The following is a 22,360-nucleotide window of genomic DNA, read 5'->3' as shown; positions in this document are numbered from 1 at the left end:
CTTTGCATCAGGTACTGCTAGAAATATAATGAGTGGTAGATCATTGCTTTGTATAATTTCCAGTTAAAAATAAGTGTGACGTGAGTGGCAGCTTTAGGTTTAGCACTAAAACACAAGCTAAAGGCTTATCAAAATTTGGTGTCTCTAAGTATATTTATTTCAGATTCACCCATAAATGCAATAAATGTTTGACAGGGTGTTATGCACTACATCATTTACTGCATCTTTGAACACCACAATAATAAATCATACATGATATCTTTCCATTTTAGAAATAAACCTATATATCCCATATTCAAGACCTCATTATTGAAGATGAAAGCTAATGGAAAGGATAAAGAAGGTTAATTGATGGCTTTATGCTTATCAAGAAACTTTTTGTTTTGTCCAGAAGTCTTCCTGTCAGCAATTCTGTTGATGGAGCAGACCCATAGAGAGGTAACAGATTATAGATGGACAAAAAAGGGATGCACATTCTCTATAGTTTATTTTGAAAAATATCTCTTGGGTAAATGTGGAGATAGATAATTTGAAAGAAAAAAAGGAAAAATGTATAAAATGGATGGATAGGATTGTATGGAATTGATTGAGTTAATACTAATCTGTTGCTTATCAGTAGTTCAGTCTTTATCTGTGTGATAGTGATCCTGATATGATAATTAAAGTCTCAACAAGTTAAGTGACTTCTCCAAAGCCATGGGAGTAATATGTATTAGAAGTAGGTCACCAGTTTAACAATCCTGGGGCCCAAAGCTAGGGATACCATGGTGCATCTCTCTTCCAGCTGTGCACTTTTGGACATCAGCCCCCAAGGAAGGAACTAATAGAGACTATTAGGATTTTAGAGATGACATTGAAGCAACTAAGCAATAAATAAGTAATTTTTTTAACCCTTCTGATCCATCCATTAAAGTCTTGCAATCCATTAAATACTTACAAGGAAGCAATGATATCTCAACATCTACTCACAAGTTTGTATAGTAGTACTTAAATTTCCTGAAGAATTTAGTCCAGAAAAATTCTTATAGTATAGACAACTCAGTTCTCAAGATGTTTTCAAAACCAAAATGTAAACAAAATCACATAAAAATTACCAACTACATGTAACCAAATATCAGATATGGATTTACCAAAAAGTCATTGAAATTACCTTAAAAAAAGAAAAGAAAATTAACCACATCAATTTGTCAGTTGTCATGTAGAAATTATAACTTTTAGTCAAAATGAAGGCAGGTTTGATTTTTACACCTCTAGTTATTGTAGACTACTATAAATGTTATGTGAAACATATATTCGTCATCACATTATTTTGCCCTGAAATGGATCATAACCACTGTTGCTGACTCTACCAGAGTCTATCACCCCGTGGCCTTGTAGGGGGTCCTTGAAAGATGGTTTGTTATGTGCCATCTGCTTTCGCTCTTGATACCTGGGTAGGGTATCTGATCATAGATGTTCTCTACTGAGTAATATAGGCCAGATGCACTGAGGATTTTGCATTCTTGACTTCAACACTGAGCCCAAAAGGCAGAGGAGTTGATAGGCACACACTCCATGTTCATTCCTTGTTTGTGGGACAATTATGAGGTGTGTTCATCATCTCTTAATAATGCTGAGTGGCATTGTAGCCTGTCCTCCTCAACAGTATTCCTATTGTGCAAGCATCTGTTACTAGCTTTCTCTCTTCCTTGTTACATTGTCCCACTCTTTTTGATGATACTTCCCAAGGAACTCCTTGGACAAAATCTTTGTCTCTTAGACTAGTTTTAAGAATCTAAATGAGGACAAACATATCCTTGCTAACATATCAGATGTGTTGATCAGAATCAAACTGGATCTTTTAAGTTATTAATATCAGCTTTCTCTGAAAATTAAGATGCATCAGATAGAGAAACTCACTATATTCTTTGAATAAAATCTCAATGAAGTTGAGAATGAAAGAGGCAGTCTGTACTCTTGTGTGTCCTGTAGGAAAGAATTGTGGAATACATTTACAAAGAGAGTATCTGCAATCATGTGGGGAAGGATCATCATTAATTTTCAGTCATAACCTCATAAAACATACAAATTTGAATGAGTCATAGGTTCTGAAAGGTCTTTTGGAATAAGTCTTATGTGTAGAAAAAAAATGAAGCCAACTTATTATCCTTTTCCTAGTACTTTTCTACAGAGTCCTTCTGCATTTCTAGCTAGAAGATATGGCAAATGGAAATGATATACTCAGCACTGTACTAGATACAGATTTATCACATTGGAGTTTTGCTGGTCAGGGCTCTGAGATGGGGTGCATCATACAGGCCTGTGATCCCTTTTGTAAGTAGACTCCAGGAAAACCTGACCTTCTTGGTTTCCCAGATTTAAGAAGTCATCCCAATCACTTAGTTACTGTCCTTTCCTCCCATAGTCAAACTGGCAATTCTGCATCTTTGTGATATCCCTTCAGCCATGAATCTCTGACTTACCACAGCAGGAAAGAGTGTCAGCTCTGAACAAATAATGAGATTAGGTTGAATTCACTTGGGAAATCCAGAATGATCGTAATCACATCTACAAAGTCTCTTTTTAAAAAAATTAATTTAAATAAACAAATAATAATTTTACATATTTATGATGTAAATTGACATATATATGTATTAATATATAATGACTTAATGAAGCTAGTTCAAACAGAAATTTCCCACCATAATTCTCATTGTATTTGAAAGCTACACTTAAAATCTACATTTTAGGTCTAGAGAGCTGTCTTAGCAGTTAGGGTGCTTGCCTGCAAAGCCTAAGGACCAAGGTTCAATTCCCCAGTACCCACATAAGCTAGATGCACAAGGTGGCATATGCTTCTGGAATTTGTTTGCAGTGGCCCGAGGCCCTGGAGTGCTCACCCTCTCTCTTTCTCTTTTTTTTCTGTTTCTCTCTCTCTCTCTCTCTGCCTCTTCTTTAAATAAATAAATAAAAATAATTTCTTCTAAAATCTTCCATTTTAATAGGTGTCAGATATATAACACATCATTAGTAACTATAGCCATCTTTTTAAAACTGGATCACCAAGCTTATTTCTCTTATTTAACAGAATATTTCTGTATCATTTGATCAATATCTTTCAAAGTCCATTTTCTCCTATAAGATAACATATTTATAAGGTCCAGGGATTAGGATATAGAAAAATTAGAGGGGATAGTAAGTCTTGATTCTTCTGACCATAGTACATATTGCTTCTAATTTCAGGTATGGGAAGAGTCACTATGCATCTCTTGAGTCTGTTTTTTTATTGCTTTCTATTAAGGAATGTTTGAAAATGTATGTTTTTAAAGTCTTTTATAAACTCAGCTTTCATGCTCAAGTTTAGCATTTAAAACCTATTTGAGCACCTCATACTTCAATTCAGTTTCATAGACAAAGGTTTACAGTTTAAATATACAACCTAATGAACCTTCAAAAAGTGAACGCATGACTGGAGAGATGGTTCAATAGTTAAGGCATTTGCCTATAAAGCCTAAGGACCAGAGTTCAATTCCTCAGTACTCCCATAAAGCCAGAGGCACTAAGTGGCACATAAAACTGGAGCTTGCAGTGGCAGGAAGGCCCTGTGAGGTGATACTCACTCTGTGTTTGCCTCTTTCACTGATATGTATATGACCAAAACTGGGAATTACCACTCAGTTCTAGCATGGAATCTAGAAACCATAGTATCTCGAAGCCATCTTCATTCCCTTACTTATTATTTCTATAATTCTAAGAATCCTAAGAAACCAATGTTTATTTGTGTTACCATATATGGTTCTGCCTCATGGGATGATATAAATAAAATAATAGAATATACATATTTTATACATATATATATGTATAATATATATATTATATATATATGTATAATATGTACATATATATAGCATGTCTGACTGTTACTTTGAGAGATTTTTTTTCCTTTTGATATATGTAGCAGCATTTTGTTTACTTTTCCTATGATATGACATTCCATTTTATGTACCAGAATTTATCATTATTCTATCTACTGTGGATATTTAGATCATTTCGAGTTTGGGTGTATTAAAATTGTCACCATTGACAGTTTTCGAGCATGTGCTTTGGCAATATATTCACACATATATAATCATGGGCATAAGGTATACATCTATTCAACTTTGGAAAGTAAAATACACAATCTGTAAATGGCTACATCTGTTTATAACTCAATCAATAATGAGCACTCCAGTTGTTCCACATCCTCCCTAATACCTTATCAGAATTTTAAGTTCTCTGGTAACTATATGGTGGCATTTTATTATGGCTTATTTGTTATTGTTGTTAAAGTAGACTTTACAGGTAACTAAATGGATAAATCCTAAGATACAATTTAATCATTTTTCTTTAAACACTAAACTTGTTTGAACTTTATGTTTCTAAGTTGTTTAATTATGAATTGTCCTTTCAAGATGGTCTGAGATGAATTAAATTCTGCTGAAAAAGGAAAACCATTTCATGTTCCTAATAGCTTCTTGGTGATGCATAGGTACAGGCCAACAAATGACAAAAATCTGTGGACCAATGAGTCAATGGAGTTAGCATCTCTCCTCTGCCTCAGATGGCATCTAGTTAGTGACTAGAGGGAGACTTGGATAAAAAAAGGGGTGGGGAGGTAGAGCATTTACATTTTATTCTTAGCAACATTCCATAAGAACAAGTCTGATGTTCTGTTCCAAGCTCTTGCTGGTGGGGCTATCCCTCAAATATGTGATGAGAATGAACATTCAGGCCTCAGAATCCTCCCTTTTGATCTTGTTACATTCCTGCATGAGCCAAGCATTATTAAGTAATAGCATGGATAAACTACCTGTCACACATAAGTCCTGATGCTTCACACTTTGCTTCACTGCAGAAAATTTAACAGGCAATTATAATTTGCCTTTCAAGAAAAAAAGATGGGAAAAAAAGAAAATGATTGGTTTGCAACATGATGGAGGCCTGTGGCCTATTCACCAAGTGCCCCTCTGCAGCTGCTCTCTTTCCATGGCCCTTTCTCCTTAAGGGCACTACTTAGGAAACAGTGTCCTCCACTCTAGCTCCCCAGGATCAGTACCTCTACCAAATTATTGGTCATTTTATATTTGTATAAAAGTTTTTTCTTTGACTTGTCTTTAAGTTTCTCCTTTCTTGTCCCCCAGGAACATTATTTTTTTAATTAAGACCCAGTGTTCTAAGTTCCTCCAAAGAATTCACTCTTGTGGCACAAATATCCAAAAGAAATTATATGTTTATTATGATTATTATTGATTTCTACTGGTATCTTTCCTTCTTAAAAAATAAGAAGAGATTAGGTTTGTAATTAGATTAGCTAACATGAGGGGAAAAGGTGAGAGTAATGATATCTGTCAGTTAATATATTAGAATAAATATTCTGACAATAACTCACCTGTTTACTTATTCATTCTTGCAATATATGCATTATCCAATAGCAACATTTGATGTAGATATGTATAATTTCAGGTATTTCAAACTATTTTTAATCATATACATACATATACACATATACATACATATATACATAGATACAAAGATAACATATATCAAATATATAGTCTCTACATATTATATGTCTATATGTATGCATTTAGCTATACAATAGACACTTTTATAGAGAGAATTATCTAGTACTTGGAAGTTGACAAGGGTAGTGAACTCTAGGTGATCATCTGATACACCAGATGTCTGTATCATTTTTTATTGGTTTACTGTTTACTATTTTACTGTTGATTACAGTTTTGTAGAGAGAGTAATTATTGTATAGGAATCTCCTAACAGATAAATAACTCTTGTGAATAGCAATGTGAATGGATTTTTTAAATGTATTATTTATTTATTAGAGAGGGTGGGGGTGAGAAAGAGAGAGGGGGAGAGAATGTGTGTGCCAGGGTCTCAAGCTACTGCAAATGAACACCAGGCACATGAGCCCCCTTGTGCATCTTGCTTACATGGGTCATGGGGAATCAAACAGCGGTCCGAAGGCTTCACAGGCAAATGCCCTAACCACTAAGCAACTTCCCCAGCCCTGAATGTATTTTTAAAAAATATTTTATTTATTTACTTATTTGAGAGACAGACACAGAGAATGGGTGTGCTAGGGCCTCCAGCCACTACCAATGAACTCCAGATGTGTGCACCACCTTTTGCATCTTGGTTATGTGGGTACTTGGGTATTGAACATGGGTCCTTAGGCTTCACAGGCAAGTGCCTCAACTGCTAAGCCATCTCTCCAGCCCATAAATGAATTTTTCCTAGTAGAAATATACTTCACTTATAGCAATTTGATAACTCTAACCTCACTAGATATTTTTTTCCTGAGAGAATGCTGTGCAGTTTCACTTCTGTTAGAAAATGCATTTCTGCATTCCTATCTCTCTATATGTACAGTTCTTTGTATTTATCTATATTTGGCAGATCTTCAAATTCTCCCTTGACAGTATTTCTATAGTATTATTGATTAGTTAAATTGAACAATGCTTTAATGTATGCAGCTTTATTTTTTGAAACATGAATTTTGTCATTTGTAGTATCAAATGTTTCCTTAGTATCTAAATTGCAACTCTCATTCTGTCCATTTCCTAGGCAGTTGCTCTGGTTGTTTTACAGAGTTCATTTAGTTTTCATAATAATCACCAAAGCAATAAGACTTCCATTTTAAATAATGAAAACAGGCTTAGAGAATGGTTTAACTGTGCTTCTCAGATACTTAAGTACAAAGTATTAGTGTCAAGCTCAGTTGAAACTCCCTAGTGCCTCTTCTCTATTACATGAAAGTCACAATTGCAGAAGACCAGCCAGGCACATGGTACATGCTATAGTCTCAGCATTCAGAAGGCTGAAGCATGAGGACTTGTGAGTTTCATACAAAGCCTGGACTGCACAATAAGACCCAGTATATTTTTTTGAGGATTTTCTAGTGATATTATAAAAGAAAATCCTTATGTTCTTCATGTTAAGATTTCAATAAAGAGTAAACTGTTTACTTTGGTGGTTTAAACTCAGACCAACATTTATATCCCTATTACCATAGAAAACTGTCTATAGGATGTGACATATAGATGTCACTTGCATGAAGGAATATATGATATTTAAAAGATTAAAAATATTCATCAATCCAGTGATAAAGGAAAATAAGAGCTGTGCAAAACTGAAGCAACATTAGTTAATATTTCTTTTTTTGGTTTTTTGAGGCAGGGTCTCACTCTGTCCAGGCTGACCTGGAATTAACTTTGTAGTCTCAGGGTGGCCTTGAACTCAAAGCGATCCTCCTACCTTTGCCTCCCGAGTGCTGGGATTAAAGGAGTGTGCCACCACGCCCAGCTAATCAATATTTCTTGAAAAAGTAATCATAAAAGTTCTGTTACAAACATCAGATAAATTATTTAGTCATTGGTGATCAAACGAACCATTCCTTTTTGGGGGAGAAAGAGAAAAGCATAAAACATAGTGTTTTATATCAGCTTTCTAAGATTTAATTCAGATTCAAAGTTGGTAAATTTTGTCTTGATTATTTTTCTTTTTCTCCCCTCTCCAAACCACTAAGGTAGCTGTGACTCAAAGCTGAATGACACAAGTCTTGAGCACTTCTAGTCATGTACATGAGAATTATTGCTTTCTTTAGACTGGCTTTAATACATTGCTCGCCCTTTCTCTCTCTCTCTCTCTCTCTCTCTCTCTCTCTCTCTCTCTCTTTCCTTCCTTCCTTCCTCCCTCCCTCCCTCCCTCCCTCCCTCCCTCCCTCCCTCCCTCCCTCCCTCCCTCCCTCCCTCCCTCCCTTCTTTCTTTCTTTCTTTCTTTCTTTCTTTCTTTCTTTCTTTCTTTCTTTCTTTCTTTCTTTCTTTCTTTTCCCTGTCCTGAACTTATGACTCATGATGTTCTACAAAGGTGCTATAATTACTGTTGCTTGAATTTCCAAAATGAATAAATGTGTTAATTGAGGAGAGGCAAGGAAAACTAGCTATATAAAAAAATAAAAACAGATGATTCCTATGATAAGCAAGAAACAATTTTATTAGTATCTCCAGAACTTTCTGCCTGCCCCTTCCAGTTTCAGTTTTGCTAAGGTAAACCACTCCCATGACTTCTAACTATACATGATTTCTTGGTGTATGTGTGTGTGTGTTCATGTGTGTAATTGTGGGCACATGTGTGTCTTGAGTTCAGAGGACAGCCTCTGGTATTAGTTGGTCCTCATCTTCTCCCTTGATTAATGCAGAGCCTTGTTCATTGCTACCAGGATTCTATAGTCTCCACACCAAATGTCAACACAGGAGTCTTACAATTACAAATGTTTGTGCCACTATGCCCAGCTTGACGTGGGTTCTAGGGATCCTAACTTAGATAGTCATGCTTAAAAGGCAAGCTCTTTTATTCCACTGAACCATACCCTCAGATATGGTTGGCCTATTTTTTTTACTTGCTGTTAATGAAACTATACAGGAAGAACTCTTTTGTTCCTGAATCTTTTACTCAATATTATGATTGTAAGAATTTTCCATAATATTTAATGCAGTTATGTTTTTGTTCATTCTTATTAGTAGATAGCAATCAAGTCAGGCTTCATAAAGAAACTGAGAAAGCAAAATTTATTTGTCTCTGATCCTTTGTTCACTTTCTACCTTAATCTTTTTCACCCCAAGGCAAGTTATAAGGTGAGTCTTAGAACAAAAAAGCCAAAAAAAAAAAAAAAAAAGTACTCTAATTTTCTCACCACCACCTTTCTGTCTTGAAGCTGATGGTAAATTCTATGGGTCAGCCATTGGGTTGTTTGCTGTTTCTCCCTGTTCAGACACCTTTGCTATGTAGCAAACTTCCATTGCAAGGATCTGCCCATGGGAATGCCTGCCTACGTGACCCCAAAAGCAGAGCCGATCTCTACTCACTTGGTCAGATAAATATCTCCATAACTTTAGAGAGGGATAGAACTTTTAGATATGATATGATAGCATTGATTACATTTCTTTAACTGACAAACTTGCAGAAGAATGATTCTGGATCGCCCAATTTCTCTGAGTGGAATAGTACAAGAGAAACTCTTCAATAACTTGTATACCATCCTCAGAGTATTTCCCCATGGAACTCAAGTTGTGTTTTTTAAATTAGTCAATCTTCAGATTTTACTTATATCCTGCCTTATTTCCAAGCAGTGACATTAGGTCATAAAGTTCCTTTCCAAGGTATGGCAGGGCACAAGTAAAAATTTGAGCTGCCCATTGTCTCTTTCTGTGTGTATGATGTATATGTATATGCGTGCATTTATACCATGACAATTTTAACCATTGAGCTATCTACTTAGTATTTAAATAGATGATTCTTTTCTTTTTTTAAACCAAATTAAGGCTTTGTGTTAGTACTGCTAAGACTGAGTGGACTGATATAAAACTCATACATATCCACCACCCCACAATACTTTCAAAAGCAACATGCTGCAAGAGATAGGCAGTGCCCATTTTTCCAAGAACAATGTTCATCAATCGTTGCATCACTTGAGAACCAGAGCAAGGGTAAGAGGTACTAGGTGAAGGAAGTTGGGTAGGCACTGTAGTTTTAGGCAAGCACATAGCCTTTTCTTTTTGAGGGTTCTCTAAACCTGCCATAATGGAAACATGAAGCACAGCAGCCTAAGGGACAAACACTTAAAGCACAGAAAACATGTCTTTTTCAGTCTACCTTTCCCAATGATGAGGGAGGTTAGCCTTGTGATATTAAACCTGCCACACCATCCTAAGGCTTAGCCTAGCCAATTTTGGGACATTCTCTTTCAAAAGGAGACATCATATCTTATGCATTCCTCACAAAAGATAAAGTTTGCAGCATTATCCAATCCTCATCTTTTCTATTTCTGGGACCTCTTCTGGGCTACAATGAGCATGTACAAGTCTCAATGAAAGCAAAGAACCCAGAGACCCTTCCTTCTTTCTTCATTTTACAGAAACGTCTCAGCAGCCCCGGGCGACATGATTTTCCTGGCTAGCAAGCTGAGCTCTGGGTAGGTGCCCATTCCCTGTCTACAATATAGAAAATCCAGTGGGTGAGGAGTCTGGAGTAAGGTTACCCAGCAAGCTTGCGGTGACTAATGAGGATGCTCTCTATGGTAGATCCTGAGGGGTGGGCATGTGGTCACCAGTCACCAGGCTCTCGTCTGGACCTGCACTTGGCAGCTGCTTGCTCATGGCTTTGGCCATGCTGTATTCTCCCGAGCCAAAATCCTTTTGCCCTTTCTGGAGCCTCTTCATGAGGAGTCGGAGCCTATAGGCTTTTGTCCTAGGCTTGGATATTTGGTCTTTAGCTTTGCCTCCTCAGCTCTCTGAGGGAGAATGCCTTCTTTCTCCTGTGCGTCCTGGTTCTCCTTGCCTGTCTCCTCAAAAGGTTCACCTCTTCTTGTTTCTGGGACATGGCAGGAAGGGGACAGTGGAGTCTTTTTGGGGGGACCCAGGAAGTCAACCAGAGAATGGAAGGGGAGGGGAAATAGGAGGGACAATCTGAGCTGCTGCTTCACCTCCTGTCACTATGGTTGCTCCAGTCAAAAAATCTAGTAGGTGATTCTTTTAGGACATTTTGCCCTGGAAGAAGCTTAACATGAAGACTACTTTAGAAACAACTATTTTGATCATGAAATCTTTGGCAACTGAATCATAAATAAAACACAGTGCTGGAACATATGCTTTTTACTGTAAAGACGGACTTCTCTGTAAAAGTCCCATGACCTCTCCAAAATACTGTGAGATGTAAGTCCAGCACAGTGAGTGTACAGCATCTAGCTCGATACTGGCATAGCCATGAAGTCTGGTGAAAAGAAGCTTTTAATAGGCTCCTTTGATGTGGTCTGCTAGGAGTGGACTTAGAAGTAGGACTCAACCCTTTTGGGGACACATCAGGGTAGAGTTTAACGTGAATGGTAACAATGAACTAGATATCTCCACTGGTGGCTCTGCAGACTTCACTGTGAGAGTATGAGAATTATCTGCTGGGACAGGCCTGAGCCCCTGTACAACACCAAGGTAATTTTTCAGAAGTGCAAAGTTCAGCCTCATTTGCAAGATGGAAACTACATCCTTTAACGTGTTGACAAATACAAAATCACAATTTGTCAAGTTCGGAGGGTAATCAAGTACAACTGCTTACAGACATTGTCTCTGAGGATAAAAGTGCCTGCCAACAGCCAATATTTCATTTTGATTAGTATGAGATTCTTGGGGTCATGTAGCAAACCTGGCTCCACATAGCTTTGCAATATCTTTACTTTTCTGTTTGACAACTGCTGCCTACACATAATAGATTTACAGACACAGCCTGATGAGTGACTGGTCTCAGCTGCAGTAGAGGAAATCAAAGAGAGGCTCCAGCTTCCTGGCAAGTGCATCATCCTGGCTATATGGACTGGATGGGCACAGTGATACAGGCTTGGTCACTGCCCTCAGCATGCCTGACCACAGTATTCACCTGGTGTTGTGAAAGGAGCACAGCTATCACCATAAGCCATCACTGTGGAATGACTTAGGGGGCTGGGGCTGGGGCAGCTAACTTCATGAACCAAACTTCTCATATTATGGTATCACACAGTTTATGATCACTTGTATATGTTTTCAAATCACCAGGGTTTAGGTCAGGGGAGGCTTGTTTTATTGTGATATGATCCAGAATGACAATGGGCCACACCATTGACTTCATTTGTACTTAGTCATGTTGATCAATATAAGTGGATGTAATTTTAGGTTCATCTTTCTTGAGTCTAATAAAGGAAGGAGGAGGAGCTTATTCTTTGATCTACCTTACCTGAAGGTTGGTTATAAGACCCTGCATTTCAGAAAGGGTCATGTCACATATGTACAAGGAAGGAATGCTGCACAGAAAGAACAAAAGAATCCGAGTAGACAGACTTTCTGGGCTTTCTTTCAGTCAATTTGCATTAGATCCTCCCAATCACATTGATACACAGTTGTTCATGTTTCAATCATGCTTATTCATTAAGTCTCCATGAAAATCCAAAATGACAGGGTTTGGGAAGCTCTAGATCACTGTACCAGTTGGAGCTTCCAGAAAGGTGGTGCTTTGGGAAAGGGAATGGAAGTCCCATGCTCCTTTCCACATATCTCACCCTAATCAACACCCTTCATAATGCATTGGAAAGCTTAAGGAAGCATTTACTTGAGTTGTTTGTGTCACTTGAGCAAATTAATCACATTGAGGGAAGAGACTGTGGGAAATCTGAGACTTTCTCTGAACATCTAAAGTGGGGAGTGGGAAGTCATGGGGCCTGAGCACTCATCTTATAGATCTGACACTATTTGAAGAAAGTGGCAGAATTATGTTGAATCACAACATACCCAGCTAATGTCTGCTAAAAATGTTAGTGGCTTGTTTCCTGGTGGTGAAAACACTCCACATCTTGGAATCATAGAGATGATCCTTGAGGTGAATATAAGTAAGAGAAATTGAGTTTGGGTTTGTTTACCCTGAGATCAGCAGAGTTAAACATGTATGAAGGGGATTGTTGGTCATATGACAACTCTATGTCTTTCCAAAGTTACTGGGCTGTTTTATGTTCCACCAGAAATGAATGAAGGTACTAACTTTCCCACATTTTCACTAACACTTGCTATTATTTTAGGAAAGAATTTATGCTGGCTTAGGACTTCACAGTTTTCTATTTGTCTTTGGGGGTTGGAATTCACACATGTTATCTGGCACTGGTTGGAGTAAAAATCTCTTTGAAAGTAAAATTATTTTTTTATAAGAAAGAGAATAAAAGTAGCCAGGAGATGAAGGACTTTGAAAGTGAGTATAGGACATGGTTTGGTGGCAGACATTTGGTTATCTTAGTCACCAAAATAAACAAATAATCAAACACATGCACACATACACACATGCGTACACACACACACACACACACACACACACACACACACACACACTCCTAAGGTCATCATTCAAATAATACATATTTACTGCATTTTTAATAAAATAATGCACATAACTTTGGACGCCAGGCTATTCTAAGCATTTTGGGTGTCTGAGAAGCAGTACAAGACAAACACCTCTGTTAAAGACTTTATAAGTTATATAGAATAGCAGGTAACTTATAGTAGTTAGCTGTTAAAACAAAAATGTGTGTACCCTTTATACAAGCAATTTTGCTTTTGAAAATCAATCCCATATTACTAATAGTAGCCAAATCCAAAGACACATGCATCCAATGTATCAAGTTTTTACAGCATTGTTTGCAGTAGAAAAATTAAACACAAAATCCCAAGGAGAAAATATGTTTGTATTGTAAAATGATTCAACAAATTATAATGCATCCATAGAATGAAACATTCTGCAGGTATGATAAAAAAGAACATTAGAACTCTAAGACAGACTTGGAGGAATACTCAAGAATTATAAATGAGAAGAGGTTGAGTAATGTGAATACATAAAATCATTTTGTAAAACCACTAAAAAACATCACACACACTTGTGGCATCAGGGAGTAAAAATGATTCTATAATTATAGCTGGGGAGCAGATGAACATTAACTTTTTCTTAATGATCTGTGCATTAGTGAGTTAAAGTAAGCATAATTTCTGAAAAAAAATTAATGAAATATACTTTTCTAAATGTCAATATGTTTCTCAAAGTACTTAAGTTTGAATGCTGGACAAAGAATTCTTTGTCACAAGGTGGTGAATATAAAATTTATGAGGCCATTTTATCTAATAACCAAGTGACATACAAAGAATCTACAAATGAATATGCTTGTATAGTTTTCCTTTACCAGTGTTTGGCACACTCTGCTGTTGCTGTGGTCCACCTTATGTTGGCCAGGGAGTGATGTCCACCTTCTGCTCATGCCATAGTTTTCCCCTGCCATTGTGGAGCTTCCCCTACAGCCTGTAAGCCACAAGCTGCTCTTGGATGGATGATTTCTACAGCAATGAGAACCTGACTGAAACAGTAAAGTGGTACCAAGGAGTGCTGTGATTTGCTGCTAGAATCCTGACTATGTGCTTTGGCCTTTTGGAGCTGATTTTCAAGAGGAATGTGGAAAGATTTGAAACCTTGGCCTAAGAGATGCCTTGAAGTGCTGGAAGTACAGTTTGGTGGAATATTATGGTCAGAGTTGAAAGACCTGAATGCAGGAAGAACTAAGGACTATGAGGTTTGGCTTATGAGGGTGAGGAAGAGCTTTGCTTGGACTGGGCTAGCCGTTTGTGTGAAAAGCTTGTTGTTATGCCTGTGTCCTGAGAAGTTGTGCAGGGTTGCTCTGCATAGCACTGAACTTGAGTGAGCAGAGGAATATGGCACAGAAAGAAATGTTTAGGCCAAAACTGCTACCTGTTCACCAGCAACTGAGAGATGATTACAACCTTTGAGCATGAGCCAGCTGACCTGCACTGGGGCAACAGGAAGAATGTAGACTCTTTTGAAGGGGTCTTGCTCAAGGAGTGTCCTGTTGTTCAAAGTTTGCTTTATTCTTACCTGGATTAACAAATTGGTACCCTACCTGGTATTGTGGAGTATAAGAAATGCTGGAAAGGGGGTCAACATGGTCTTGTGTTTTGGAAATAGCCATGGGCAGTGTGAAGCAGGTTTGCTGGATACCTTTATGGAGACCCCAAGGGGCCTTGAGGATGAATGGTGGATTGCAGTGGAGACCCAGTGGAAATGCCAGGACCACGAGATGTCTGCTATGGAAAGCTGTTGGCCCCAGATGAAGTTTTCCAGGACTGTGAGTAGCCTATCTAGAGGGGCAGAATTGGAATGCCAGAGACATGTTGCTGGTTAGAATGATCACACTTGGAGATTTGTCACTGACTAGAGTTGTTGGGCATGGAGTTACAGTTTGATGTTTTCCCTGGTTGTTTTAAATCTTGTATTGGCTGAAGGTTTCTTTGCTATGCCCAATGCCATCTTCTTCAGTGTGAATGTTTATTCTGTGCCATTATGGTTTTTTTGAGGTTAATTTTTGGTATTATGGCTCAATTAAAAGATCTTGGGCTATGGGGATGTATGAACATCATTGGAATTGATAAAAACTATGGGGACTTTTAAAGTTAGATTAATGCATGGAATTTTACATCATGTATGGTTATCAGTTTATGGGGGCCAGGGGCAGAATGTGGTGGTTTGATTCAAGTGTCCTCCATAAACTTAGGTGTTCTGAATGCTAGGTTCCCAGCTGATGGAGATTTGGAAATTAACACCTCCTGGAGGGAGTGTATTGTTGGAGGGAGGCTTATGGGTATTATAGCCAGTTTCCCTTTGCCAGTGTTTGGCATACTCTCCTGTTGCTATTGTCCACCTTATGTAGGCCAGGGGGTGATGTCCACCCTCTGATCATGCCATTATTTCCACCTGCCATCACGGAGCTTCCCTTCGAGCCTGTAAGCCAAAATAAGCCTCTTTTTCCCACAAGCTGCTTTTGGTTGGGTGATTTCTACAGCAATGAGAACCTGACTGCAACAGGTATCTTGTTAATGTGTGGCTTTGCAATAATACAATTGCATAATATCTTCCATTGTTTTTGCTAAATGTGACATTTAAAAAATATTGCCCCCCTCAACTCTGTGGTACACTTTGGTGGTATTTTGTGAATATTTCCTGAAAATTAAAACATGTTCTCTTAGAGGATGGAGGACTACTCATAAGACTCAGGAACCTCATGAAATTTATGAGAGTTAGGAATCTCAGGAATGTACAGGTTTACAAAGCCCCTTCTCAAGATGATGTAAGCAATAAACAATGGCTGAAGGAGAGAAGACTTTTAGCATAGTAAATTGAGCAGGAAGTTCCAAGGATGCAGTTTTCACAAGTTACCCTTGCTGGTGTGGAATTTTTGGTGAAACAACTGCCTTTCAGTCATCCATGTTCCTGTAAATAACCTTACCCATGCTCCTGTAAGTAACCCAATATTGGTTCAATTAGCTAGACATGGGCAGTATCATGTCTTTGTTCTGTCATGATGCCATATCTGAGGTGAAACATGTTCATATGTCCCTAGAAATAGTCTTGCAACATAATTGCTTGAACAGGGACCAACAGAACCAAAGGTAAGTTGGGGAGGATCAGTTACATAGACCTTGCCATGAATGATAAGACATGTGACTTAGGTAACCTGTCTGAGAGTAGAACATCCATGGGGGCAATCCTATTGCGGCTACCTATATGTGACAAGGGAAAGTGGGTTTCCTTATAGTAGTGTTGACTGCTTGTTTCTGTGATGGGTAGTAAGGTATGCAACCAAGGCTAAGCCATATGAAAGTTCAGTGTAGAATCCCAGGTTAGCCTTCCTCCTAAATTTGGTGTTGCTGTATGTTGTGGCATGTCTCACTGATGAATGAGGTTATATAAGTATGTGTCTATCCCATAAGGATGGATACTTAGAGAATATACCATGATTTTGAAAATTACATGGGTGGGATAGATGGAAACAAGCTGTAGCTGCAGTTGTGTGGCCTTTGCTGTTTGCAGTAAGACATGCAACTGAGACTGAATTGTCTTCACAGAAACAACTTGCCCATGAAAGAGAGGAATTACAATGGTAAAAAGACATACAGATGCTGTCTTCTACATTAGTCTCTGATTTGGCAGGGTGTGGAATAAGAAGGATGAGGTGGAACTGTTGACTTGCTGTTCCTTCTAGCCAGCAACAAAGGAAAGAGAGCATAGTTAGATATGTACCAAAGAGTACTTCCTAGGATTGCAAAAACTTGAAACACCTAGGAAAAAATGTCAGATCATAAGGAGGAATAGGTCAAGGTAGAAGTGATGGGAGGTCTAGCCTTTAATCTATAGGAAGAGAAAATCCATGATTTCAGCATACAGATGGGAGCCTTACTAATGGCTTATTACAGGAAACTATTACAACTGAGGAATACTCTGCACAGGAACTGCTTGAACTGGGGAAGACTTAAACAAGGAATGGAAGTGACTCTCATAGCCTGGCTCATGACTTTGTGAGATATGGAATAAATGGATTATCAGCCTGAGTGCTATGAATGCTGAAAAATTAAGAAATATACCTACTTACTTCTACTTGAGGCAAAAGCTGCATAACCTGAAAAAACACAAAGGAAATCAGTCCCTAATGGAATAGCTCATTCAAGTCATTAAACACTTGTTTATTACCAGTTAATGTCCCCATAAGTACCAGGGAACTGAAAGAGAGAGAGAGAGAATAGAGGAAGGACAAGTATTAGTGAGAGAACCGAACAGGTGAGGGTGGTGTTTGATGCCCAGTTCAATAGGTCTCTTAGGAACATATTAACAGGTGAGTTAAGAAAGATTGATTAGCCAGTGGCCTTGCAATTGATATCGGGCTTTAACTACATTAGTGAGCCCCATGGTAGGACATGATCTTCATGTGGTAGGGAGCTCTCCTTAATGGATCCATATGCAAGATGAGTGCCAGGAATGTTGCTTTCATAAGCTGTCATTCATGTGGGAGTGGGCTTTTCGGTGATACAGCTGCCTTTGTGTCACTCATGCTCCTTTAAGTAACTTGTTACTTATTCTCATGTAGGTAACACCAGTAAACTCACTGGTTCACCAAACTAGACATGAGTGGAATTATTTCTTTAGTCTGTTGTTGGTTCCCTACCTAGGGTAAATAGTTATTTGTTAACATCATCCTAGGAAAGATACTCAATAGGGAATCTTACCCTGAATAAAATGCTGCCACCTTTTCTGTTTACTGCTGATGAGGTGGGGTACAGACTGGCTGCTGGCATCTCACATTTATTAATCCTATCCATACCAGCCAAACATTCTTAAGTGAAGGCATGGAATTTCCATCAGCATTGTTCATAGAAACCACCTGCCTCATGATGTTAGTTTTTGGTTATCCAGCAAGTGTAGTATTAGAGGCATGAATAGAACTAAGAAAATAACTGCTACATGCATAGAATTTAGGTGTCTGAGTCCAAGGATGGGTGTTAGGGAAAGGTCCCAAGATCTCTATGTTCTTCTTGGAAAAAGTTCTCATAGAGAGCTTCCCACAGTCAACCAAGGGAGATGATTGGGCATCCGTAAGGCACTAGAAAAATCAGTACTTATGGATACAAATGTAGTTAATTAATTTTTTTACTGTGGGAAAATCCATATAACATGAGGTATATATCCTTAACAAAATGTTTGGTATATAAACCTGTTACTATTTTCTCTTAAGAACTTGTATTTCTTTTTCAGTGAATTATAAGAGAGGGCACAGACATGTGATTTTCATCTCTTCACCTTGCAATCCATAAGGCAAATACTTATGATATGTTACTACACTTATGGAATACCCAGATGACAGAAAAGTAGGATTAATTACCATACATTTCAGAAAATATCTGACCTAAGGCCTCCATCCATCCCAACCATAGAATCTTTGTTCTCAAAGATTGCTCCCAAGTTCAATTGTAATCAGAATTGCAAATCACATCATGTTCTTTTATGAGGTGGAGTCATTTTAAAAGACCCATTTAAATTTTAATAGTAATAAAAGAGGAACATGCTTGTGCAAATTTTATACTTTGCATTAATTATGTCTTACAACAGAATAAAAAGGCAAGTATTTTTATCATCATTTCATAAATTAGAAAATTGAGCATGAGGTAGTTAAATAATATTGTCTAGAATCTCATCCTGTGATTAGAGGTATTCATATATTTTATCTGGGAGTATGAATGAGTGTGGTGGTTTGAAGCTTAAACATCCCTCTTCCCTCAAGGGTTTGAATACTTAATCTCCAATTGGTGGCTCTGTTTGGGGAGGTTATGTAGCCGTTGGGAAGTGGAGCCTTGCTAAAAGAAATGTATCACTGGATACTCGCCTAGGGTATTATAGTCCAGCCCCAGTTGCCACATTCAGCTTTCTCTTGCTATTTCTTCCCTGCTGATGTGAAGGTGTGATGATGGGTATCTGTTTATGCCATGATTTCTTTGCCATGATCTGGAAATAAACCCTTTCCTTCCACAAGCTGCTTTCTGGTGAGTGTATTATCCTAACAAGAAGGTAACTGCTTCAGGAAGTTCATATCAAAAAGTGGAGCTGTTGCTGTGATAAACCTGACCATGTAGTTTTTAGTTTTTTGGATTTTTTTTTTTTTTGAGGAATATGGGAGGAGTTGGAACTTTGAAGTAGAGAAGATTTACAGTGCTACAAATGTGAAAGGCCATTTGTGTGAGAATTTGAAAGATGAAAATGAAGTATGAAGTGTGGACTATGGAGGCTCGTCCTATGAGGTTTCAGAGTAAAGTTAAAAGGACTTTGTTAGGAACTTGGGAAAGGCAGTGTGATATAATGGCAGGAAGGCTGCTTGCAATCTGCCCAGGACTTGAGAACTTGAGCAAGTTTGAATTTAAAAATGATGGACTGGGGCTGGAGAGATGGCTTAGCGGTTAAGCGCTTGCCTGTGAAGCCTAAGGACCCCGGTTCGAGGCTCGGTTCCCCAGGTCCCACGTTAGCCAGATGCACAAGGGGGCGCACGCTTCTGGACTTCGTTTGCAGAGGCTGGAAGCCCTGGCGTGCCCATTCTCTCTCTCTCCCTCTATCTGTCTTTCTCTCTGTGTCTGTCGCTCTCAAATAAATAAAAAATTTAAAAAAAAATGATGGACTGGTGTGTCTGTTGGGGGAAAGTACAAAAGAGAAGGGTATGAAAAATATACAGTTTGGCATAGAAAGAAATGCAAACAATTCCAGGTTACAGGTCTAGAGACTGTCGTCACATGAGCTGCAGTTGCTAAAGTACTTCAGTCGGCCTGCATTGGATGATAGGAAGGTGCACTGAGGGTGGCTCAACTCACAGAAGGCTCAAGCTAGTAGTAGTGCTGATTTACTTGAAAGGAGGGGGCTTGAAGCAAGGATGCTGAAGGAGCTTCCTGTTCATCAAAGTTGTGCTTCTTCCCACATGGAAAAAAATTGGTAGTGTCATTCATGTGGTACTGGTTTATAAGCACGTCAAATGCAAGAAATGAAAGGGCCATGGATTATTATATGGTCCCAGGCAGCCAGGGAGGCTGAGTAGTATGTGACCCGGTGGAAATCCCTGCAAGGAAGCCATGTAAGGCCATTGAATGAAGCTATGGAGATGAGCCATGAGATGCTAATGGACACTCCAGGATTTTAGAGATGCCAGGACTATGGGATGACCATCAAGGAAAGCTGATGGCTCAGATGGATTCTGCCTAGAAAGCAAGCAACACAGCTAGAGAGGAAGAAATGTTCAAGTGCTCAAGCCTTTTGGAGTCCCAATGAGTTAATCACAAATCTCAGATGCCAGGCATAGAGTTGCAGGGTTTGACGTTTACCCTGTTGGCTTTTCATCTTGCATTGGTATAATCTTTCCTGAATAAGCCATAATTCCTCATTTTTTGGTATGGGCATGTTTACTCTGTGTCACTTTGTGTTAGAAGTATGTAACTCATGTTTTGATTTTACAGGGCTCACAGTTAAAAATAGTAACTGTAGCATTTCTCAGATGAGAGTTTGGTTTTCTGAACAGTATCAGGACTGGTAAAGACTATGGGGAGAATGTTTTAGGTTTTACTGAATGTATTTTGTATCATGAGATGGGGCCAAGGGGTAGAATGAGGTGATTTGAATGTGAAATGTCCCCAATAGCCTTATGCGTTTTAATACTTAATTTGCATTTGGTAGTGCTTTTTGACAAGGCTGTGGAGCCTTTGGGAGGATGTGCATCACTTGGAGCATGCCTTGGGGTGATATAGCCTTGCTTTGCTTCCCACACTTATGTAGCTTACTCTTGCTACTTCCTCCCTGCTGATGTAAAGATGAGATGCTCAGCCTTTTTGCTCCTATAATGCTTTCCCCAAGATGATGAATGTTCCCCTCAAAACTGAAAGTTGGAGAAAAAGACACCTTCCTTCCATAATCTGCTTCTGGTTAGGTGTTTTGTTTTAAAACATGAAAGTAACTACTATAATGAGCATTAGCCTCACTTAGGAAAATGCAATATGGGGCAGGTTGAGGCTTCAAAACATAAAAGAATATATATTTGGTATACATATATGTTTGTATATAAGCATACATATGCATACATATTTGTACACATACACCTCTCACTATCTATCATCTGTATATCTATCTATCTATCTATCTATCTATCTATCTATCTATCTATCTATCAAAACACACATACACACAAACATTTATGTCACAAAAGCTCATCCTATATAGGGATATAGTAAGGGTAAAATTTAAATGCTTTGTTAGTAACTGTATTAATTGTGGGGTTAAATACCTGATCATAAGCAAATAACAAAAGCAAAGAGTTTATGTAAGCTCTCAGTTCCTCATTGTAGAGTCCATGGTGGCAGGGAAAGCATGGCAGGAGCAGGAAACTAGTGTCACATCAGCGCGGAGAAAGTAGAGGGGAAGGGCAAGTGAGGCTAGACGGCTGTACATGCACATTTATGCACAGTGACACAATTTGTCCAGTGAGGCTCCACCTCCTACAGGTTGTAAAACCTTTCCTAATAGAGCCACCAATTTGGGATTAAGTATTTAAGCACATGATTCATGGGGGGCATCTTATATTCAAATCACTGTAGGACTAGACATCTACCATACATCATCTAGAGCCACTTCTAGAACTTGTGGGTCTTCTAGAATCTCTTCTTTGGAGGTCATTCAGTTTAACAGAAATTGATGTAATTTATTTTGAGAATCAATCGACATTACTGCATCTACCTTCTCATCTTGGTTGATGTTATTTGTGTTGAATACTGAAGAGTAAGAGTGGCCATAGGAAGAATAGAAGAATGACAGCTATATTTTATTCCATATAACTTACTTTCTCATTTGCCAAGCTGTTGAATTCCAAAAGGATACTGTATTAAATAGAGGCAATAAAACACAATTTCACCTAACATATACTTATAGTTTTCACCATTAGCTGGAACAAGTAAATCAAGTTTATAATGAGAGTCATCAAACTGGATTCTTTTGGTTCCACCCCAATCATTCTGCAACAGTGAAAATTTCAAGTTCCTCCTATATCTCTGTGGAATGTTGCTGCAAGTTTCTCATGTATATTTAACAGTGTTGAGAAAGAGGACCTGTGAGGACATGGACTCCACATTTCTTCCCCCATCCTGTGTTGATCAATCAATTCCTACCTATCCCAGGGCAGATCCAAGACTGCCATGACTCCTCCATGTGGGTGCCTGATCTATGATCTCAAGGCTGCAGAAATTCATGCTTAGCACATCAATTTCAGGTTCTACTGCCCCCAGTACTACTGGTGTTCTCTCCAAGTCTCATAGGAAATGTAGTGATATAATCTTAGTTTGTTCAGGGGGGAATGTGTATGTGTGTTGTATATGTAGTTGATGTGTGTATGTATATGCAGATGTGC

General features: G+C 38.4%; 2 pseudogenes; one reads left to right on the top strand and one right to left on the bottom strand.

Annotated features, from left to right (window-relative positions):
- Positions 1-10,025: 10,025 nt before the first annotated feature.
- LOC101597998 lies at positions 10,026-10,413 on the bottom strand (annotated as a pseudogene).
- Positions 10,414-10,796: 383 nt separating this feature from the next.
- LOC123462877 lies at positions 10,797-11,541 on the top strand (annotated as a pseudogene).
- Positions 11,542-22,360: the final 10,819 nt, after the last annotated feature.

This window comes from Jaculus jaculus, chromosome 8 (assembly GCF_020740685.1).
Source record: "Jaculus jaculus isolate mJacJac1 chromosome 8, mJacJac1.mat.Y.cur, whole genome shotgun sequence".
NCBI lineage: Eukaryota > Metazoa > Chordata > Mammalia > Rodentia > Dipodidae > Jaculus > Jaculus jaculus.
The sequence above is the reverse complement of the archived record's forward strand: the minus strand, read 5'-3'. Positions and strand labels throughout refer to the sequence as shown.